This window comes from Triturus cristatus, chromosome 4_2 (assembly GCF_964204655.1).
Source record: "Triturus cristatus chromosome 4_2, aTriCri1.1, whole genome shotgun sequence".
In the NCBI taxonomy this organism is placed as follows: domain Eukaryota; kingdom Metazoa; phylum Chordata; class Amphibia; order Caudata; family Salamandridae; genus Triturus; species Triturus cristatus.
Window position 1 is genome coordinate 58,303,269 of NC_140586.1, and position 24,601 is coordinate 58,327,869.

Sequence of the window (24,601 nt, forward strand, 5' to 3'; positions counted from 1 at the left end):
ACAAACGTCTACTCAGACCCACACGGATACAATCTCCACTAGACAACTTATACCTAGTCTATCTCCTAGAGAGTTACACAGCTTCAAATTCCACTACCCCCTCCTCCTCTCTTCCTGCAGTGGGCTGCTCGATTTCTACCATAATTTCAAACCACAGTCAAACTCATACACAACATCCCGGTGCACGATCATCCCCTCTTGATTTGATACAAATACCAACTTCCCTCCCTGAACAGGCAAGTCAGAAAGACAACAGCTTTTCCCTGAACTGCATGCTATACAATTGTTGGTCTGTAGTCAAACACTGTCTAGAGATATCGGTCTCGATCTTGGCCCATAATCTCGACATCCTGATCCTCAATGACTCATCTAACCACGTTTTAGACCTTCTACTTCCTCTCAATTACCCATTTTGCATTGTTACCGGGAAGATAGCCAAGGTAGAGCTATTGAACTAATTCACAGAAACTCCCTGAGATGCAGGGCCTTCCCAACAACTCATTTTCAGTCTTTCCAATGCATGTTGGTGGAAATGTCCACATCCACTACCTCCAACATCAGATTGAATGTGATTTTCTGTCTACCGGGTCGAAACAACATCTTCATGGAGGAATGCATGAATCTTTTCACCTCTCAATTTATCAGCTTGGACAACACTATCTTCTTTGGTGACTTTAACAACCTCTGGGAAGGCGAGAGTAACAGCTATGTGGACTCTTTTGCCTCCTTTCTTAAAACAATGATCTCCAACAACACTGCCATAAACCCACACACCACAAAGGTGCCATTCTGCACCTGATAATCTCTAATTTCTAGGCCAGTATGGCAGTTTCTAAATACATTCCAACCATTTTTCACTATTTATTCCCCAACAAGGGAGGTCATATTTTTATGCCACTAAGCCCAGAAGAGCAATATGACCAGCTGTCATACCAGATTGACCTACTGCCAGTACATAAACTCCAAACTCTTAACCTCCAGGCCTGTAGTGAATGAGCCACTTTTGTGGTCTGACACCCTATGATGACCCTCAACCACCACCATTTTGTACTGACTTAAGTGTGTTATGTTACCCTAGCCTTAATGTAGGATGGGTTTGCATATGCCTGCTTCTCTTCTGTCCTGTAATCTTGCTGTCTTTTAGTAGAATAGTCTTGCCAAGAATAGAAGGTATGGGATGTTGGGGTGCAGTGTTGTGGGTGGTGGTGCACACATGTGCTCAATGTTGTATACTGAGGGATAAAGTCTATAGTGTTATTTGGGTTAGGTGAATTATGACTTTGACCTATTGGCTTTGACGTGGTCTAATGTCATTCTGATTTCTGACTTTACCTTGCTTTATGGCAGTGCTGACTATTGCCTTTGACATGGTTTCATGTCATCCTTGCTTTTTGATTCCATCTTGCTTAGGGCCTTTGTGTGCATGGCTTAACTAACTCCATTTTCATGACTGAAGCTATTTTCTGTGCCTGCACGAAGCTACGGAGGTGGGGAGGGCATGTTTTGCTCTTCTCCTGTTTTTCACACTTTACTGACTAGAGAGAACTGGTTCTTATCAGAGGAATGTACATAGTCTGTCTCTGAGCCATAGCGAAGGCCTGATCAACCGATGCAGTGGCCTTGGAGCAGGCTGGTACGGGCTCTCATGAGAACGAGGGGGCGAGGCTTGCTAGAAGCTTTGTTGTGTTTGAATTTGTATTAAAAAGGGGAGCCTACACTGGCCTGGTGCAAGTTCACGCCGTGGAGCAGACGTGTTGTCACGGAAGAGTGGTGTCACCTCTGAGCTTTCACCCGGTTCAAGCAATGGACTCCCCTTGAGCAAAGTGGGGTGAAATGATGAAGCAGTAGGTGAGGTGTCTCTGCTACTAACTGTCTCTTGATTCTTTACTGATTCTTTCCTTTCCTTCTTATTTTCTGATTCTTATATCCATACATATATATTTCTACATATATGTTTGCCTTGATTGTGTTTCAATCATACTATTGATATGTTAGAGTCTGCTATGATAGGTACATTTGGCTTATCGTGTGGTGCTATTTACTAATAAATACATCCCAGATATACCAATTCGTCTTTTCCTTGTTGCAGGAGGTGTGGACTCCTCTTGGCCAAGTATTCTGTTGTAGAATGATGGGTGAATTCCCTTCTAGCAGGTAATTGTATTATAGGAAGTTGTTCTACTCCTGGCAAGTGATGTGCAAAGTATATTTCGATATATTGTTTTCTTGCCTTGCCTTTGGGGGAGTGTTGAAAGTTTGCCCACCTTAGGAAGTGCTGTGTATATGTTATATTCCATAAATTTGGAACTGATATTCTCTCCCTGGGAAAGTGACGGTACATACCTTGGTCCAGGGGAGATCTGAGACCTTTCATTACATTTTGGCATTGTCGGTTGCAGGATGTGAACGTTGATTTAAAAGGGGAAGAAATATGTTTTCTAGAAATTAAAAGCGGACTCTCAGATATCAATTGATTTATTTGCATGGGGGTAGCCCATATGGTGTGCTGGCTCGTGAAGTGAGCTAATTGTGCTGAGTTAGAATTGGTGTGTGTGTGTGTGTTTAGGTGTGTTTTGTAAAAAGTGCTTATAAATAGTTTGCTACGTTAGGCAGAAAGGGCTGGATCCCTTTCAAGTGTTTGTTAAGGAATGCATATAAAATGTTTTCAGTTGCAAAGTGAATGTAAAATATCAAAGCATAAGCCTGAAACGTGGGACTCCTCCGAGATTACAGACTCCGGAGTTGCGATGAAGGGTGTTAATCAGCAGGAGATTAATGACATTTTAGACAGAGACAGCGGTGTTATTTTAAATGTGTTGGTTAATATGCATCAACCATTTGAGCATTTGCAAAAAGAACGCAGTGAGCTGAAGAAACAGTTAGTTGTTGCCCAGTTTGAAAATATATCTTTTAAGACAGAATTAAACGTGTGTGATAACCAGGATGATTCAAATGTGAAAAATGTGACAGAGAACCCAGTCAGACTTCAAGCTACTCAGACAGTTTTAATTAATTCTTCCGAAGAGGTTTTTCAGCCAGAAAGGAATGTGCAGGGAGGTAAACAGACCAGTGTTTTAGACTTAACGATCACCGGTTGCGGACATAAATTAGACATGACAGTGAATGATAAATTTTGCTTCAAAAGAGAAATGCAACAATATGATTTTGAATGTGAACAACAGCAGATTGTGTACAATAATTCTGATATGTGGTTAATTCAGAAATATGAACATTTATTTTGTGAGTTAATTCAAGAGCAATGGGCCCTTTTTAGTTACAGGAAAGTGCAGGGAAAGAAAAGGTCACTTTTAAATTCAGATGCTGGACAAATGCAGATGATGCTGTGCTTTTGCACACTAAAAGATACTGGACAGAACAGCGTTAGAGAAAATGTGATTTGCCTATGGGAGATTGCAATGGTTATTAAGTGGCATGTACAGACAGAAAAACAGTTTGCACAGGATTTAATAGAAGGTCCAGAGGTGGAGTTTGAAACACAAGATTCCCCAGTGAAGGTGCCCCATGTTACAAAGGAAATTCATTTGAAACAGTACAGAATGCCAGATGGGCGTGAAGGGATCAGTGAGATCGTGCAGGGCTTGACAGATGCGGAGGTGGTGACCCTAATCACAAATGCTTGAACTGATTTTGTGTAGCCTATGTGCAAATGTGATAATTCTTGGCACATGACAGTTGATTATTATTAACTGAACAAACATATACCTTCTTTGACTGATGCTGTCCCAGATATTGTTACAGAAGTAGCATGGGACTTGGTATGTGACTTTTGATATTGCCATTGCTTTTTTCTTTTTGATACCAATAGCAGTTTTTGTTTTTTCATGAGGTGGTAGACAAATGACAGTTAAGAATTTGCTTGAATTAGTTAGACAGAATGGTGGAGCATTTTCAGATTAAAGAATGTGAAGTCTTGCTGGAGGTCAGGAGAGGTTAAAGCTGTTTTTCTTCTCAGACATGTAAAGAGTTGTTCTGGGAGTGGGTACACATAGAAATCTGGTGCAGGAGGAGAAATTAAATACACAATCTGTATTTTAGTGATGGTGAAGTGCTTGCATCTTTGAGATGGATGTTTGGGAGGCTTGCGGTGAGGTCATCCAGCAACGCTGAGAAGAGTTCAGGCTTTCTGTGAAGACTGAGAAGGAATTCCTACGGGAGGGGTCATCCCAGCTCCTCGCCCCAGTAGACAGAGACAGCTTCTTGGAGATAGATGTTTGGGAGGCTTGCAAAGGCACAGGTTTCCTTCCCCCCCATGAGGAGAGTCGCAGAGCAGATAGGAGCAGACGAAAGTTGGCAGGAGTGCAGGGCACTTCGGCCTTGGAGGAGATAAGGTGAGAGCTAGAGGCAGCAGAGAAGTCTCTGCTTGTTATGTTTGGCAAGGGGCCAGTTGGTGTCCGCAGAGATTTTGTGAAGGGGAGCAGCACCTGTGAGGGGTGCAGTGAGAGAAGGAGACTGCCCCAGCCCTTCTTGCTGTGTAAAGAAAAAGAGAGATTTTACCAAGAATTCAGAGGCTAAAGCGTTGGTAGAATTCTTAGACAATTCCCCAGAGCTAGAGGAGAGCTATGTAGACAGAAATGAAAATATTGTACTTTCAGAAATGCAAGACGGAAAAAGTTTGCTTTTGAAAAATGTTTTTTGCAAGAAGAGTGATGCTTGTTTCTTTTTCAGATTCGCCCAGTCCCCCCGTGTGAGTTGGACTCCCATCCCCCGTGTGAGTGGGACTCCCTTCCCCCATGTCAGTGGGTTCCCCTCCCTTCCTCCCCCCCAAAGCCTGGAGTGATCGCCAGACCGGACGATGGCGGCTGATGTCATGTGGCTGATGGAAGCTGATGTCCTGTGGCTGACCGGATGGGGTCCTCCTTTGTCGAGGAGATACAGATGAAGATAGATGCAGGAGAGTTGTGTCCTACACAGATGGACTGCTTCTTTCCAAGCGAGGAGGGATCTGCAGAGTGTGCTGCGATTATAATTGTTTCCTTCACATGAGATTGACTTTACATGCATGAAGGCTGTGAGAGTCTTTCACACAGGGTAACTGCTTGTGTACAAGTAAAGAAAAAAACGAGGGAACTACAGGATGTGCTTTGCCAGAACTGTGAACTGTTTTATCAACGTGAAGTTCAGATGCGATGGGAGAAGGCTGTGTGTTTTTTCACACAGAAGGACTGTTTTTGTTTTTAGGGATGGAGACCAATAGAGACGCTTTGCTGCAATTAGAGTAGATATTTTCTGAGCTAGAGATTGAAGACGAAAAAAACAACCTGTTGCTATTGCAACAATATATGAGTTTGGCTACTTTAACAGTAGAAGTTCCAGTTTAACCATTAGATGCATTAGGAGCATTCAAAAGCTTGATTCATTTATTTTGTGTATCCATTCAACATGTATCCAGATATCTATGAGCTATTTCTAGATGCACCTGAGTTATTGCTTTTACATGTATTTAGAGAATACAGTCTTTATTTGCTCTAAAGTGATTATCATATACTTTTGATGAGTTTTTCAGTTTTGCCATGTAGTATTTTGATCATAGTTGCTTTTTAGTAATGATTTGTTTTGAATTATGTATTTTTGTGTAGCCACTTCAACACATGAGTGTCTGTTTCAACGTGTGCTTTTTAGTAGTTGTGTCTTTCAATTTAGAAATGTAGTTTTAAATGGTTTTGCTTTTAATTGAGACATGCAGTGCTTAAGAGATTTTGTTTTTGACATATGTGAATGGTGATGATCGAGGGTCATGGGGTGCAATGTAGTGAATGAGCCACTTTTGTGGTCTGACACCCTATGATGACCCTCAACCACCACCATTTTGTACTGACTTAAGTGTGTTATGTTACCCTAGCCTTAATGTAGGATGGGTTTGCATATGCCTGCTTCTCTTCTGTCCTGTAATCTTGCTGTCTTTTAGTAGAATAGTCTTGCCAAGAATAGAAGGTATGGGATGTTGAGGTGCAGTGTTGTGGGTGGTGGTGCACACATGTGCTCAATGTTGTATACTGAGGGATAAAGTCTATAGTGTTATTTGGGTTAGGTGAATTATGACTTTGACCTATTGGCTTTGACGTGGTCTAATGTCATTCTGATTTCTGACTTTACCTTGCTTTATGGCAGTGCTGACTATTGCCTTTGACATGGTTTCATGTCATCCTTGCTTTTCTGATTCCATCTTGCTTTGGGCCTTTGTGTGCATGGCTTAACTAACTCCATTTTCATGACTGAAGCTATTTTCTGTGCCTGCACGAAGCTACGGAGGTGGGGAGGGCATGTTTTGCTCTTCTCCTGTTTTTCACACTTTACTGACTAGAGAGAACTGGTTCTTATCAGAGGAATGTACATGGTCTGTCTCGGAGCCATAGCAAAGGCCTGATCAACCGATGCAGTGTCCTTGGAGCAGGCTGGTACGGGCTCTCATGAGAACGAGGGGGCGAAGCTTGCTAGAAGCTTCGTTGTGTTTGAATTTGTATTAAAAAGGGGAGCCTACACTGGCCTGGTGGAAGTTCACGCCGTGGAGCAGACGTGTTGTCACGGAAGAGTGGTGTCACCTCTGAGCTTTCACCCAGTTCAAGCAATGGACTCCCCTTGAGCAAATTGGGGTGAAATGATGAAGCAGTAGGTGAGGTGTCTCTGCTACTAACTGTCTCTTGATTCTTTACTGATTCTTTCCTTTCCTTCTTATTTTCGGATTCTTATATCCATACATATATATTTCTACATATATGTTTGCCTTGAATGTGTTGCAATCATACTATTGATATGTTAGAGTCTGTTATGATAGGTGCATTTGGCTTATCGTGTGGTGCTATTTACTAATAAATACATCCCAGATATACCAATTCGTCTTTTCCTTGTAGCAGGAGGTGTGGACTCTTCTTGGCCAAGTATTCTGTTGTAGAAGGATGGGTGAATTCCCTTCTAGCAGGTAATTGTGTTATAGGAAGTTGTTCTACTCCTGGCAAGTGATGTGCAAAGTATATTTCGATATATTGTTTTCTTGCCTTGCCTTTGGGGGAGTGTTGAAAGTTTGCCCACCTTAGGAAGTGCTGTGTATATGTTATATTCCATAAATTTGGAACTGATATTTTCTCCCTGGGAAAGTGACGGTACATACCTTGGTCCAGGGGAGATCTGAGACCTTTCATTACAAAGCCCAACAGAGGAAGTTCTAAAACCAATATACAATAATATGCGATAACATTAAGAAAGTCTAAGCCCTGTAGGGACACGAAAATTCACATCATGTTGGGAAGCCAATCCCCTTTTTGTAGATCCTTCTTGGGATGAGTGACGCTGAATTTCACGCATGCTGCCTGTGCTGTTCTGTCTCAAAGAGGTGGGTATCACCTCATACGTAAGGACTGATTGAAGGGCAAGGGATGAAGATGTAATGGCTGTGTGCACCAGGATGCAGCATTGATACTTTTCAAGCAGGCTTCTGCAATTCACTTTTCTTTTTCTAAATTTCTATTGTTATGAAGTGCCCAGAACATGCATTGACATCCTGTGTGAATGTGTGTGATATGGGTGGTGCTGGTAGCTGGATTCAACGTTGTAAGCGCAAGTGCACTGCATAGATCAGTGAAATCCATTTTGAAATCCATTTTGGAATCCACCTGATACAAGTGAGCGAAAGCTGAAGGTTGAGATCAACCTCCCAGACTTGGAAGCATATTGCTAGCATTTCTAAGTTGAAGGATGCAGCCCAGATACTCAAGGGTTGAAGGATAGAAGCAGGATTGCCTTTATAAATACAACTGTAACCTTTTGGAAATAGGACTGCAGATTATCACACCCATGAGAACAGATTTTTTATTTAGGGGTGAGTAAGCAGATTCCAAGGTATTGTAAAGGGAATCCTTTATGCAGGGCCTGCCATTTCTTTTCTTCCGGATATGCTACTCCAGAAGTCAGACGACAGCCTGATACACAACCTCACACTTTACTGTGCCCTGAGTTACGGGTGACTCAATTTGAGATGCTGCTTGTCACCACCTCCGGTGAGGAGCTGCCACCTGAACAAAGATTTTGTGCCTTATTTAGATTAGGGGCGACCTGTTGTCCGTCAGGTTGGCACATATGCTTTACTCTGCCAAGCTGGCTGGACTACCATCTACTATTTTTTTAGATCTCCACCGAACCTGCAGAGATCTCTGCGCCTTCTGATTAGCTGCTATCACGGCTGCACTTCCGAAGGCACTAAAAGTTTGATGAGTGGCCATCGTGTTTCATGCGGTAGTTCAAACATTTTTTTCCAAACATGAACTCCCAAAATGGTGTTTGTTTTTGAAAAACAGAAAGTAAATTACTCTGACACCCAGGGAGTTTTCTCCAAGGCTTTGGGGCAATTTTTCTTTTTTTTCCAGTTCTGGACCACTAGGGTTTCCATGACAGAAGAGCCAGCAGCATGGGCAGCGCAGTTGGAAATATAAGAGTTTGTGCAACTTAAAATGAAGCGGGTGGACCGTCACTTTGGTGGACAGAGTACTCCGCCATATTTGTGGCAGATAATCTTGTCTGCCAAACTGCAAGTCAGGCCTTTTGTCTGCTCTGCGGAGGATGAATACATGCAGAAGAGAACAGCTCAACATGGTTTAGAGGACACTAACAGTGGAATCTACATTCTTTGTCTGGAAAATAACTAAGTGGGACCCAAACTTTCTCACGTGGTTCCAGAATTTGCACTATCTGAGGAGGGTGTACTCTGTGGCGTACACAAGAATATCTTGAGATCCAGGGCAGGCACATTGTCTCTGCAGGAGTCGACTGCCAATGGAAGTTGTGCCATCTGCTATGCTTGGGCAATTCAGAGAAGCAGGCAGAAGCAAGGAATCAGACAAAGGCGGATCCAATTGTTGGAGTGGGTCACCCAGCTTTCGTATAGTGAAGCATGACTGACCAACGTAGGGCATGCTGACCAAAGAAAGTATTTAGTAAAAAGCCCCAATCTCCATGGTTATGGCTCAGTAACCCTGTCTGCCTCATGACCCCTGAAAATGTTGACTCCTAAGATTTCAGCAAAATGTGCATTCAGCTCTGACATAAAACTGTAATTTTATTTTTCCTACCCTTGCCACCAGGTCGTTCATATACAAAGAGACCTTTGCAAACCAAGCAGAGTTGCATCCAGGATAAGGATGTCCTCATCATACTGAAGCAGTGTACCATTCTGGTCCCTCATGTTAGGCTGGACATTTGTTAGTCCATGTAGGTGAGCTCCCAAGTCAGTTGTAAAGGGATTAAGCAAAAGAGGAGCAGTAATTAAGCCCTACTTCAGGCCACTAGGGGTTGGAATTCTTTTAGTGACCCTGGTAGCATCACATACCTTAACACATTACCATGTAAGCCCTACTTCAGGCCACTAGTGGTTGGAATTCTTTTAGTGACCCTGGTAGCATCAAGTACCTTAACACATTACCATGTAAGCCCTACTTCAGGCCACTAGTGGTTGGAATTCTTTTAGTGACCCTGGTAGCATCAAGTACCTTAACACATTACCATGTAAGTCCTACTTCAGGCCACTAGTGGTTGGAATTCTTTTAGTGACCCTGGTAGCATCAAGTACCTTAACACATTACCATGTAAGTCCTACTTCAGGCCACTAGGGGTTGGAATTCTTTTAGTGACCCTGGTAGCATCACGTACCTTAACACATTACCATGTAAGCCCTACTTCAGGCCACTAGTGGTTGGAATTCTTTTAGTGACCCTGGTAGCATCAAGTACCTTAACACATTACCATGTAAGCCCTACTTCAGGCCACTAGTGGTTGGAATTCTTTTAGTGACCCTGGTAGCATCAAGTACCTTAACACATTACCATGTAAGCCCTACTTCAGGCCACTAGTGGTTGGAATTATTTTAGTGACCCTGGTAGCATCACGTACCATAACACATTACCATGTAAGCCCTACTTCAGTCCACTAGTGGTTAGAATTCTTTTAGTGACCCTGGTAGCATCAAGTACCTTAACACATTACCATGTAAGTCCTACTTCAGGCCACTAGTGGTTGGAATTCTTTTAGTGACCCTGGTAGCATCAAGTACCTTAACACATTACCATGTAAGCCCTACTTCAGGCCACTAGTGGTTGGAATTCTTTTAGTGACCCTGGTAGCATCAAGTACCTTAACACATTACCATGTAAGCCCTACTTCAGGCCACTAGTGGTTGGAATTCTTTTAGTGACCCTGGTAGCATCAAGTACCTTAACACATTACCATGTAAGCCCTACTTCAGGCCACTAGTGGTTGGAATTCTTTTAGTGAACCTGGTAGCATTAAGTACCTCAACACATTACCATGTATTACAATGTAGTAGCTAGCTAGCCCTTAGAGGTAAGTCTGAGATGCCCCATGTAATTAGGTTTCTCCATACCAGCCCAGATTTCACCATATCAATTGCTGAGCAGTAATCTATGAAACATGCCTAAAGCACCACACAAGTGCTACCCACCTCTTTCTGTGCCAACATATTTAGAAATAATATATTACCTAGGGTCTCACACCCTTTTCTAACTCCATCCTGAATCCCCTTGGAGTCCCCATCTGATATTGGCTCTTCACCAGTAAAATGTCTGAATTCAGCCAATACCATGTGACATAAGGCGCCACCATGCATGTGGGCAGTCCTACATTGTAGAAATTAGTACACATTCTGCCCATTAAGGAGGACAGAAGCTAGTCTAAGCATCTGAAACGGTGTTCAATGTTTTCCACTGAATCTCAGATTTGTGTGTAGGCTGTTTTTCTCGATTTGTTTTGCCAAGTAGTATCTATTTCCTATTGGTATGTAGTTTACATGGTTATTTGCATTCACACCAGGTTTCTCTAGAAGGACTTTCATAGATGAGAATATCAACTCTTTTGGCATGGTATCTTTGGTAAGCAATAAATTGGTAATCTTTGGTGCGGCCACTGCCATAGATTTCAGGGGTGGAATTCCTTCAAAATTCCTTGGACCAGAGATCCTCTGTGGATACAGATTTTTTTGCTGTGTGAGATATTATTAAAATCATTGCTCCAATTACCCCGCACATCTTCCAGTTTAGTATGTGATTCTTGTTTGGGATGCCTGGGTTGCTTGGTTCCTTTGAGCTAAGAATGGCATGTACATCCTTGACTTTTTCTAAGAAATTACTGAATGTGCATCATATAGCACTTGCATTAGGCATGGAGCTGATTCATTGGAGACATTTATGGTTTACAAATCCAGGAATTATTCAGTAGACCTTTACAGGAGGCAAAAAGAATAAAATATCCTTTTTTGTTGCTAATGGTTGCTGCATGGAGGTATAGTTGGTAAGTGTATCGGTTTCTACTGTTCTTTGGCCTCTATTTATGTTATTGTGGGTTGTGGCAGTCAAAAACTTCCTTAATGAAACTTCTGAAGACCCATTTATTTTAATTTCAGCATTACTTGTGTAGGTCCTGCAGGTGTGTATGTCTCAGTGCCAAGTGGCCTCTTGGGGCAGTTGTGCGCTATATAAAGACACATAGAATGGAATAAAATAGAGTATTGTGAGCTTCTTGGTGAATCATTTTGCTGACCTTGTTCAAGTTATGTTTGTGTGTGTGGTATTGTCTAAGGCTTCAGACTTTTTAACACAGTCTAAAGTATACCAAGCTTGTTGCAGGGTCTGTGTACTGCACACGGGGAAGTGGTGCGGGCTCCTTCTTTAAGGAAAAGTCTCATGTAAAGATCTTACTTCACTGTTCTTACATCACTGCTCCAAAATGTTGTTTTGCTCCCTGAAAAGGATTTATTTGGCACTGGCTGAGAGAATCTCTCCAACACAGATTTGTAGTCCATATTTCCTAATCACATTCTAGGTTTTTACAACAAAGGAACCGCAGATACAAAGGTATCTAGTGCAAAACATCCCAAGTGTATCTTATGCATGTTTGACCAGCCAATACGGTCCATTATATTGTGTATTTGAGTGACCCAAAGCAAAGGGGGCCTGTGTGCTCCATGTGTACACCCCCAGCCCACTCCTGCACACAAGAAAGAGGCGATGCTGTCTCGCCAGACAGTGGAAGTGCATCGCTTACACTACCGAGCTGGAAGAAGGAGACTCAGACACTGAAGTGAGGATAGAGGAGGAAACCTTCCCCCCACCCAACAACTCTAATAGAGCCCTTGCTGAGAGAAGCTGCCTACCAGTCCACTTGGCAGATGAGGAGAGGGGTGAAGTGGGGGGACTGCAGTTCCTCTAGTCAGGGCATAAAGAGTCCTATAGAAGGGGTCAACCTTTTGCCTCTTTCCTGATCAGTCAGACTAGCTGTGGACATGCAGATTGCTCACACTATGTGTCACTGTTGTGGGTACTCCAGGCTGGAGACGACCCAGCTGTGAGGAGCAACACTCTAAACAAAGGCTGCGTCTGGAGAACACCCCAGAGAGGATACAGCTCCAGCTTCCTAATTCAAATACCTCAACCGGTTTTGCAAACACTTTGTACTGTTTTGAGTTTTTCGACTGTCTCTTTTTCAGAGTTGTTTATTGAGGCTTAATTCAGTCATCCGTGTCCCTCTGAAGCCTTGATTTCAGTTGTAACTTCCTCAGATCTATCTGATGTGCGAATTATTAGCTGGCTGAATGGGAAAGGATATTAGCAGCCAGCTGTTGGCCAAGAGACGCCTGGCATATTCTGAGCGATGTTTTCTACTCAAGTTATGCACGAAACTTTCGCTGGACTTAGGTTATACTTTCAACATTATGCAATCTGTAGCGTCACGTGCTCTGGATGACTGAATGCACATGCGCTACAGCTTCGAAATGAATCGCAGCAAGGCACTATGAACTCAGAGGAGTGGGTGCCGTGGAGACTGAGAGGGGAAGAAGGGTATGTCTTTTAACCCTGCATACAAGCCCAAAGAAGACACGATGGGACTCTGTGATGAATTGGACAATTGGCACAGAATTTGGAGCCTACGTGTCCAACTTTTCAATTGCATTAAAGTCGAATGTGGTCCGGGGTGTCGTGGGTCTAGTCAGACTTACCCGGTTTGAAACAAAGTGAATGAATGTACCCAAGAGAGCAAAGAGAAGGAGGAAGAGAATGCAGAAAAAGACATGGGAGGAAGAGTGTGTTGAACTGCAAGAGGGAGAGACGAACAAAATGAAAGAAGAGACAGGCTGTGAATAAGACTAGTGACAACAAAGGAAAAGGGAATACAGAGGATGAACAGGTTGGAAGAAGTGATGAAGGGGGCAAGAAAAGGAAGACACAGAAGATTGAAATGATCGAGTTGCAAAGGTGAGAGACTAGGAGATGGTGAGAGGTGAACACGCGTATGAAAAGTTCAGCATGATGAAGAATGAGGAACAGAAGAAAAAGGGAGATGAGTGAGAAAGGTTGACGGGGTAAATGCAGAGAGAGGAAGTAATGAAAAAAGATGGGAAAATAATCGAATCTGGCGATACCACCAATATCACAAGTGGTGGGCGGAATTCGCGTAATCGCGTTACGCAAATCTCCGCGAACATGCAGAAATTCCGCGAACACGCGGAATTGCTTGTTCGCGATGCTTTTTTCCTGTTCACAGTTGCTGTTTGCGTGCTCGGGGAGAAATATCTCGCGAACACACATTTTGAGAACGCGAGCAAGAAAAAAATTCGCGAAGTCGCGGAAAGCAGAATTTTTGGCAATTTTGCGTTTTCCGCGGAACGCGAAATTACCGAAATTCAGCAAATTCCGTGAGCGGAACGGAATTTACCACCCAGGCCTAGGCCGCTGCCCTGAGAACTTCACCACTGACCAACGCTCCCTTCACAATCTGCACATTAGATGTGTTTGTGGGACTGCTTGCTGTTGCAGTCTGCACACACACAGCATCATTCTAAGGCCAATAGAAATACATTTCCCAGAACAATAAGATTTGGGATGCTTAGACAGAGGCCTGTCACAGATATAGATTATGAAAGAGGTGGTAGACAGTAAATTAGCAAGGAGGATATTGAGTTGTTGGAGAATGGATATATATTTCACAAAGTAGCAGCCGCCACTGTGTAGTTATGGTTCAGCCGTCTGTACATTGAAAAGTCATTTTTTCATTTGCCGTTATCTTTGGTCCACGTAGACTTATCCGCACCAAATGTGTTACTCTTTTAGTGGGATTTACACCAAATTCTTCACTCACAAAGCGCTCTTTCGTTGGTTTAGTGAAATCTGTTCAGTTGTTTTGGAGAGATATTAGTGTTTAAGAAAGGTACCATTTGGGATTGAAACATACTTTTGCATATTTCGGCACCTTAAAATCGCAATTTCAGAAATCATAATTACCATCAATCACATTTGGATTTTTCAAAATAATATGTTTGGCTGACTGTAAGAAAGTGATTAAATAATTGGGGTGGCTGGGAGTCCCCACAAAAAATAAGGCCACAAATATTAAGGTAAAACACAATTTTAATAATTTTAACCTGGACTCAACTCCTTGGTAGCTATGCCATGGAGCAGACATTCTTAACTTAGGAAAATGGGTTAAGTGTTTAGCAGTAACAAAACAGTTAAAAAGTCAACAAACACAATGGAAACTCCACAACCAATGAGTAAAATGACAAAAATCCCAAAATGAGAACTTGAAATATGCATTTTTAAAGATTGAAGGCAAAAAGTAGGAAGCAAAAGTAAAGCACCAATCAGTAGTCACTGTTTACGGTTGATCTGGACCTATGCGGAATTTCAGGCCAACCACGATGAAGCACATGTCAGATACATCAAGTGGGTTCATCCCAATCAGTGGTTTTACCTTCTAACCTAAAATAAAAGTCTGAATCCTGCATCATGGCAAGGTTGCAGGCTGTATTATCCCAAGTCTTCTCAAAGCCCCACTAAAGCCACTAAAGCCATTGGATTTGGCAGGAAAACTCTCAACAGGAGAAATTCAAATATTCGCTAGAGGTGGGGTAGCCAACAAATGAACAGTGTGAGCCAAGCCAGAGCTAATCCACGGGGCAGTCTTGGCACTTAGAGCACGAGCCGAGCCCTGAAAATGTATGCCATGTAAACCAGCATCCCATAAATTATGATTACGTTTCTTCAAAGTAAAATTTTTTTTATTTCTTAAACATGTGGAAACTTTGACATTAATATGTCACATTCTAGCACTGTGAAGTACTTATTAAAAGTGATAGTTTTTAAATATGAACTTAGAACCATTCGTGCTCTTGCCCCATCCCCATCCTGGCGACAGTGCCATTAGTAAACTAAGAAGCAATATAAGTGTCATGTGGACCCTGTATGTGGTCCAGATTCTTACAGATAGGGCAACATCATAGTCTAATAAATCAAACACAATGGGTGTTTGTACAGCTTGTATTCTGAACTCATGTATTTGATGGTGATTTCCTATGTATTTGTGAAGAAAAACGAAGATCTGTCAAATATTTGCCTAGGATCAAACAATTTGTTTAAGCAAGGAAGCTGCCTTTATTCCAGGTTTTCTGGTTTCACTTTGTACAAATTAGCCACTAAATGGGTATCTATTTGTCTCTCCTTTTTACCTCCAAGGTTAATGGTTTGTTTTTACTTCTTTCTGCATGAGGGTAGAGCAAGAGTGGCAGGCAGAAACCACATGAAAGCTCGACTTGTTGGAACCTCGAGTTGACCCAGAGCCAGGCTTCAGGCTCATGCCAGGCTCGAGCTTTCAGTGGCTTGCCCACATCTACATTTCACTGTCACTGAAGTTCTAGCTTTGGGCAGAAACGTTTGAGCTTCCCCTCCTCCCAACTGGTTGGTGTCAACTTGGCTACAGAGAGCCTGGATGGGCAGACCTCACCCTGGCCCCTATCAAGTTACTGAAGGTCCTGAACCCTCCCCGGGTTGCCTTTCCAGAGCGGAAATGTGTCACACACCTCACTCCCAGGTCTTCCTTTGAAATGGCCTAAGCCATTCCATTGTTCCTGCTTTGGGAGTAGTTTTCACACTCTACTAAGTGGAAGTCCAGGCAATGACATTTACCAGCTGTCTAATGCTAATTAACGTACTGGAGGTTGAGGCAGAAAAAGTTTTAAAAAAATTGAAGCCACTTTTCCTAAATATTTATTACAAATCTGAGTTCACTACTGAATTGGATTTTTAAGAAATAATAAAAACAGCGTTTTAATTATTCCAGTAGCTTGTCCCAAACCAGAGATAGCAGAGATCTGATTTTATTATGAACTTGGTTTTCCTCATTCTTATATGTCCACTTTTAAATACTATGCATGCTACCATGTGAGGTAGAAGGCCTTCTTGGCTGTTACTTATTTAATATTGAAAAGTAGGGTTCTTTCCTGTTAAAAAGTGCGTATGGGTACAAGGATTGTGAATGCAGTGCAGCATAAAAAAACCTTGAAAACCATTGAAGAAAGAAAATAAAATCACAGTTAAAGGTTAGTTATGATTCAACGTACACAAACCCGAAAAATCTTGAAATTACCAATTATGGAATGCAATGCACTGTGCTATCGACCTTACACACCACCATATTATACTCTTGGTAGAGAGCCTTTTATTCTGTGCCACTGGCAAAGTGGTGTAGTGAGGGTGGCGATTGTGGTTCTCCTCTGTCAAAAGAGTAATTTTGACAGTTTTGTCTGCAGGTTTAAAAACTGCAAGAGTGAGGCTACACTGGTAGGCCTGAAACCATATTTTCTTTTTCAGCCTAGAGAATGGCACAATTTGTGGTGCTGTCCATAGGTGACATTTAGCTTTTAAATGCCTTTGGTCTATTTTCCTGCTCTATGTACTATTGTCTTAGTGTAAATTAAATATGTCAATAGTGTGCTGGATTTAAAAGTCAACAATACAAGTCAGCAAAATGGGAGTGAAAGTAAAAAATAAGAGGAATATTGTCACACTCACGAAAAAGATCAAAAAAAGTTACATGAAAATTGCAACTTTGGTGAAAGTTGGTATATTAGCATCATGGTGAAAAATACCAGTTAAGGGGCGGGACCTACAGGAGGTGCCTAACCCCAGGGTAGTGTTAACGGGCACTAGTATGTGGAAAATAGAGGTAGAAGGTGGAAAAATAATGACTTGGCATGGCATTGTGTTTTACCTGAAAATCAAAATCATGCTGCCACCATTTAGTTAAAAAAATTGTGAATTCTTAAAATAGAGATTTTCATTAAAAACAAAATTGTGATTTTGAGTTTAAAAAAAAGTGAAACATGACCGTAGTCAGTTGTACAGCTGAGCGGACATGTGCAGCAGGAATTGACCGCATGCAGAGGCTGGGCAGAGAGCCTGGCCAAAGGCTCTCTTGAGAGACCCTGCCATGCATGTCTTTGAGCAGTGCATATGGGTACATGGAAGGTGAATGCAGTGCAGCAGAAAAAAACCTTAGAAAGTCAGTGGGAAAAAAAATCACAGTTAAAGGTTAGTTATGATTCCATGTACACAAACCTGAAAAACCTTGAAATTGACCAATTATGGTATGCAATGCACTATGCTATCGAACTTACACACCACCACATTTTACTCTTGGTACACAGCCTTTTTTCTGTGCCACTAGCAAAGTGGTATAGCGAGCATGGAGACTGGTGTGATTTATGGTGTGCATTGTGCATTGCATACCATAATTACCATCAAGGGGTTCTGGTTATTGAAACCATGATGCCGAAGGTTGAATGATTTATAAATGTCAACGGAACATATTACACAAAATATCCTTTATGTATTTTTTATACTTTATATTTATTTAGGTACAATTAAAATGAAAACACAGTTTCAAACAGGGAAAGTTTTTATTGAAAAATGAAGTGAAATACTGACTTTACTGTTTGTTTCAAAAATATTCTTTTTATTTATGTGTTAAACAAATATAGGGTTTCAGATATACCAGCCTCTGCTTTTTTATTTTTATTAAATAAAAAACAAAAAATCCCTGACCTCATGGCCCACAGTTACCTTGGACAAGACTGCTGCCACCATGAAGTCTATCCGCTATGGGGTCCCATTGGAGCCCTGCCTGCACCAAGTTTTCATCAGAGGACCCATCAGAGAGGCACTCACACTTATGCTCACCTCCTCCCTCTCTTCCACTGTCTACCGGGATACATGGATAAACGACACAGTCCTCCAATGTTCAAGTATCTCTCAGTGGACCCATCTACACTCGCCATTACAGACCGATCTCCCTGTTTCGGTACCTGACTAAAGTCCTAAAAAAACTTATCAACAGATGCATCACCAACCATCTCAGCAACCACCAACTACTTGACGTCACACAGTCCATCTTCAGACCCAATCACAGCACAGAAACACCCCTCATCACTACCATAGACAACATCCACATAACCTTGAAAAGAGGAGACACAACAGGTCTCATCCTTTTGGACCTCTCTTTGGCATTCAACACAATCTCTCACTCAATGTTCATCAGATACCAACACAAGATCGGAATCCAAGGATCCGCTCTCTGCTGGATTTATGCCTCCTGACAGGAGTCAGCTTGACCCCTTATGCTTCGGATGCCTGCAACCTCATCTTTGAGCTACTGTAGGGTTTGTCTCTGAGCATGGCCATCTCCAACACGTGTATGATCCCTCTGGCCAATGTAATCTGCGCCCATGACATCAATATCTATGTTGACGATTAACTCATATTCTCCTTCTTGGACAAGGTCTCCAATTCCAAGTTCATGTCTGCATGGCTAAAGTCATTGGCAGGGTGAAGACCACTGTCTCAAACTCAAAACCAACAAGACCAAAGTTGTTATCTTCAGTAAGAAGACCTCACCATGGGACTCCACCCCCGGTACCCACGCAAAGAACCTCAGAATCATCAGATTCCTTCAGACTCATTTTGCTGCTACATATATCTAAACTTGTAGAGAAACTTGCCTTTTTTCAAATAAAAAGATATGTGTAAGAGAACTGCATCCTTGTCCCTTTTCAGGTGGGTTTTACAACAGGTAGAAGTGCTGAAATAATTGTGGTTTCAAGGTTGGACGATCTCTATACATTGGTGGAAAACAGCAGTGTCAGTGCCCGGGTCCTACTGGACCTTTTGATGGCTTCGACAGACACATCAACCACACTATCCTACTTTCCACTATGGGGTTTTCCCAGGACACAACCTCCTCTTTGCCCTATCTCAGTAACCCTTCAATGACCGAACTATTGATTGCTCCTTGCATGCCACTAGATTCTGAGCACCTCTTTGGGTCTGCCCCTTCCCCCTCCCCCTTGATGATGCAGAACTTGAGTATTTATCAGACTTTAGGCTACAGCGTGGCCCTCCGTAAAAGGTCTTGTTTTTTCAACTTCATCAACACACTTCACCAGCTTCTTCTTTTTGAAAAAAAAGATTCCTTGTTCCCATGATGAATGTGCATATAATTCAATTCTTTATTTCGGTTATAATAACCATAAAAGAGTACCGTACAATAAAAAACAATCATTATGACAAAGTGCAGCATTTCTGGTGGGTACAAATAATCCATACATAAATACAATATAAAAAATTTTTAAAATATTAATTTATACACACTGTTGGTTTACCAACCTTTTAAAATAGGAATTAAAAAGTTTTTTGAAAACATTTTTTAAGAACCAGGCTTAGTGAAGATACCATTACATATTTTGACCATTCCTTTTCCTAATTATCGCAGCACTAAATAAAAAACGACTCAGGCTAAATACTATCCTCTGTGATGAGTCGCCCTTAAATATTCTTTCCCCGTCCTGGACACGACGAAGACCCAAGTTTAGACAAATAGGTTTGATCCATTTTATCCTTGGCTGCATATATGCAGGGCATATAAAAAGAACATGGGTCTCATCCTTCTTTGCCTCCATATTGCACAATTTGCACAGGTCAGATTTGTTATTATTATTATTGGGCGCCCATTTTGATGTTCTAGAACTGAGTTGCAAAATACCATAGCGATACTTTAAATACAATGATTTAGCCAAAGGGGGTTCAATTTCATCCATATAATTTTCGAATTTGCTTTCACATTTAAAATTTAAAAATTTAAGGGTCAGTGGTCCAAGTTTGGGGTTATGTAATACAGAGTTATTAATATAGTCCCAATATGTGTCCTTCAACAATTTTTTAGAGGAATTGATTAGTGAATCCGGATCTGTCCAAAAGTTGCGTAAGCCCAGCTTTGTGAACCAGTTTTCAATATACGCTAACCAAACCAACTGAGTAGCATTCTTTATTTGGATTATTTCCTTCAGTGCGTCTCTGTAGTCTGCAAGCTCATCAGTTGACCACAGGCGCACCCAGTACAGTAATGGGCGTAAATGAGCTTGATCGTCCAAGTGACGTATATTCAAATCCCAAAATAACGGGACAAGAGGGGTACAGCCCGGGATCGCTAAGAGTTGCCTGAAAAAACTGTTTTCTTGGACTGAAAAAGAATCTCGTGGTACATGGCCCCATAGTTCTGCCCCATATAGGGTAGCTGATTGAACTTTATATTTAAAAAGTTCAATAGCAGGTGATATTGCTTTAATAGGGCTACTTTTAAACTTCCTGATTATAGGGGCTTTATTTTGTATTAATGTTAAACTCGATTTTTCTATTTGCGGTTTCCAGTTCATTTTAGTGTCAAGGGTGATACCCAAATATTTAAAATTGTTCACTTGTTCAATCTTTTCCTTATTTACATTAAAGACTTTGTTAAACCCTCTGTGGGGATTAATCGCCATAACTTTCGTTTTAGAAGCATTAATTTCAAGGTTTTTATCCAAGCAGTAGTCCCGAAATTTATTCAAAAGATTTTGTAGACCATTAGGTGTCTGGGAGATTAAAATCGTGTCATCCGCAAATAATAATGCCGGAACGGCTTGACCACACAACTTGGGAGAGTCATGCTCGCAGCCCAAGAGGGTTTCAGGGATGTCATTTACGTAGAGAGAGAAAAGAGTTGGTGCCAAAACACAACCTTGTCGGACACCTCTCTTTATATTTATTCTCTCCGATAGCTCTCCATTTGGCCCCCACCTTACTCTTGCATAGTTACCCTCGTGTAGCCTAATCAATTGATGGCAGATGTCCCCAGGGGCACCCATATCCCTCAACCTTTTCCATAACTGCCCCCTGGGAACCAAATCGAAGGCCGCTTTAAGGTCCACGAAGGCTATGTATAGATGGGATTTCCTTATATTAATATATTTCCATGTTAAACATAAGAATCTAAAAACCTGGTCTACAGTACTAATTTTGGCTCTGAAACCTGCCTGGTATTTGGTAAAAATAGAGTGATCCTCAATCCACATATTCAATTTATTGAGAAGTTGACGCGCATAAAGTTTTTGCAAGACATCTATCAAACTGATAGGTCTATAATTTAATGGGTTGGATCTGTCCCCCTTCTTGAAAATGGTCACAATTTCTGCACCCTGCCAGGTTTCTGGAATTGGGGCACCTCTTGCAATGTGCATATGCAATCACTCTTGGATTATGGCAATGCCACCTACTTGGTAGCCCTTGGTGAACAAGTCTAATTGATCTAAAATTCAGCTACTCACTTGGTCTTTGAAGTACCTATACACCAGCATAATTCCTCTTCAAAACAACTCAATTGGTTGCCTTCACAGAAAAGAATTGTGTTCAAGACAATGGCCATTGTAAAGAGAGCTGTTTATAAAACTTCTCCATATTTTATAGCATTAATCCGTTTCAGGAAACTCTTAAAAACACTCAATTAATTTCTAACTCAGTGGTTTATGTCAATGACAGGTTATGAAAGAACCGTGAAACTCCGGTGTATGAGCGGTTTATAAATAACCTAAAACCTTAAAAAGTATGTTCTGCACCTGTCCTGGCTTCACCACCATCCATGCACACAGCAGTTGATAACCAATTTAAATGTAAAAACTGCTGATCAGTGATTGACTGCAGTTCATTGCTGCTGGGCCATGCTCCTTTGTTAGGTTTACAACCAAAATAAGTACTATGATTGACTATAATTGCTGCATTAATTTGGGGTCCTTCGACACACCCCTGCCATTACCTGAAAGTGCACGCATCACATTCTACCTTAGAAGGACAATGTGATCATTCCAACCATGATCCAAAGTTCTTTACCTGCTCATCTCTTCCCCTCTAACCTTCCAAATTCCGTAATTTCCTTTCGTCACTAAAGCATTCATTCAGAATTCACACCAGCAATAGGGCTTCAACCATCAGAGCTTAGGTGTTAGTGTGGGACACCCAGCCCCATCCTCATGGCCTTTCCTTGGATGCCAACAGAGTAGCACCAGCTGATTGGCTGCTGACAAGCTCACACAACCTCAGGTAACTCTGGACTTAGTTTTTATTATTTTGGAGTGAACTTGGGCAGGATTTACAGTTAGCTGCATGGGCTTTTTAAAAAGCAGCAGGGATCAATCAATCAATCAATCAATCAATGGGTTGGTTAAGCGCAACTACTCACCTGAATGTTTCTGAAGGTGCTGAGGGGGTCCTGGAAGTGCACGGTGATTCGTCGAAGAGCCAGGTCTTGAGGTCCATCATGAACTTAAAGAGAGTGTTGGTGCCGGAGGTGGAGAGGGAGGTTGTTCTATGGAAGGAGAAGGAGCGACCTCCTGTTCTGGTCTTCTTGATGTGCGGCACCGTCGCAAGGGAGAGCTGGGCTGAGTGGAGGGATCATTGGGGTGCGTGGAACGAGAGGCGGTGGTTCAGGTAGGCAGCTCCAGTGTTGTGGAGTGCTTTGTGGGCATGGGTGAGAAGCTTGAAGGTGATTCTCTTCTCGATGGGGAGCCAGTGTAGTGTTTGCAGGTATTGGGTGATGTGGCAATGGCAAGGTAGGTTGAGGACTAGTCAAGCAGAGGCGTTCTGGATGTTCTGGAGTTTGTGGGTGAGGTTCTTGTTGATCCCGGCGTAGAGTGCTTTGTCGTAGTCCAGTCTGCTGCTGATGAGGGCATGGGTGACGGTCTTCCTGTGCTCGAGAGGAATCCAGTTGAAGGTCTTTCGTAGGAGGGGGACGGTGTGGAAACAGGAGGAGGAGATGGCGTTGATTTGACAGTCCAGTTGGAGTTCAGAGTCCAGGATGATTCCGAGGTTGTGTGTGTGGTCGGTGGGGGAGGGTGGGTTCCTGAGGGTGGGGGGTCACCAGGTGTCATTCCAGGTGTCGGGGTGTGGGTCCATGATGAGAACCTCAGTTTTGTCCGTGTTGAGTTGTAGGCAGCTGTTCTTCATCCACCTGGCGACAGCTTCCATTCCTTCTTGAAAGTTTTGTATAAAGGTGTTGGGTTTGTTGGATAGGGAGAGGATGAGTTGGGTGTCTGCATAGGATACTATGTTGAGTCCATGGGATCTGATGATGGGTGCAAGCGGGGTCATGAAGATGTTGAACAGGGTGGGGCTGATGGAGGATCCTTGGGGAACTCTGCAGGTGGTCGGTGTGGGATCCGAGAGGAAGGGAGGGTGTCTGACCTGCTGTGTCCTGCCGGAAAGAGATGAGCGGATCCAGTCGGGGACCTTGTCCCCGATTCCTGCATCGTGTAGTCTGTGGGCTAGGGTGCGGTGAGAGACTGTGTCGAAGGTTGATGATAAGTCCAGGAGGGCCACAGTCTCTGTTGAGGAGTGAGCGGACGTCGGCTGTCACGGCGAGAAGGGCGGTTTCGGCGCTGTGATTTTTTCTGAAGCCGGATTGGGAGGAGTCGAGGATGTTGTTTTCTTCTATGAAGGAGGCGAGCTGGCTGTTGACTGCTTTTTCAATGTCTTTCGCCGGGTACGGGAGTAAGGAGATCGGTCTGTAGTTTTTTAAGTCGGCGGGGTCCGCCGTGGGTTTTTTCAGGAGAGGATTGATCTCAACATGTTTCCAGTCATTGGGCAAGGAGGCGGTCTCGAAGGAGCGGTTGATGATTCGATAAAGCTCGGGGCAATGATGTCAGTGGCTCTGTGGTAGACATGGTGGGGGCAGGGGTCCGTGGGGGCCGCGGAGTGGGTTGACTTTGTAGTTTTCATTCAGGGTGCATTCGATGGTGAGGGAGGTTCAGCTGTCTAGCGTAGGCTGCATGGTATAGGAGGTGGTGGGTGTAGGTTCCTCGTGTAGGTTGTCGTCATCGTTGAAGTTGTCATATGTGGTCTTGATTTTGTGGTGGAAGAAGGCGCTGAGTCTGTCAGAGAGGTCCTGGGAGGGTGGGATGTCGATTGTCTCACGGTTGGTTTGCCAAACTCTTTGATGATGCCGCACAGTTACTTGCTGTTGTGTGCGTTGGCAGAGATTATGTCCTTGAGTGCTTTCTTCCTAGTGTATCTGATGAGGCTGTGGTGGGCGGCTGTGGCTGCTTTGAAGTTGTTGAGGTCTGTTGAGGTTTTGGAGTTCCTCCATCTCTTTTCAAGGCATCTGCAAGTTTGTCTTGATTCTCCAAGTTTGGTGGAGAACCATCTGGCTCTCTTGGCCTGAGGGCTGGTGGTTTTCTTGAGTGGGGCGATGGTGTTGGTGCAGTCGGTGATCCGGGTGTGCAGGGTTCGGCCTGCGGTGGTTGGCCCATCGTCCGTGGCGGTGAGCGGAGCTGCTAAGGGAAGCTGTGGGCTGGTCGTCGGAGATCTTGTTCTAGTTCCTGCGCTGGAGCTGGTGTGGACGTTTGCGGGTGATGTTGGTTTTGAAGGTGAAGTGGACGCAACAATGGTCC

At 42.9% G+C, this 24,601-nt stretch overlaps 1 long non-coding RNA gene across 1 annotated transcript in view; it reads left to right on the forward strand.

Moving 5' to 3' along the window:
- The window catches only part of LOC146832968 (uncharacterized), a 68,496-nt gene extending 61,684 nt beyond the window's left edge, over positions 1-6,812 (forward strand). The window contains exons 2-3 of the long non-coding RNA XR_014960187.1: positions 2,090-2,154; positions 4,687-6,812. This is a non-coding gene — a long non-coding RNA (uncharacterized LOC146832968). The remainder of the gene's footprint in view (positions 1-2,089; positions 2,155-4,686) is intronic.
- Positions 6,813-24,601: the final 17,789 nt, after the last annotated feature.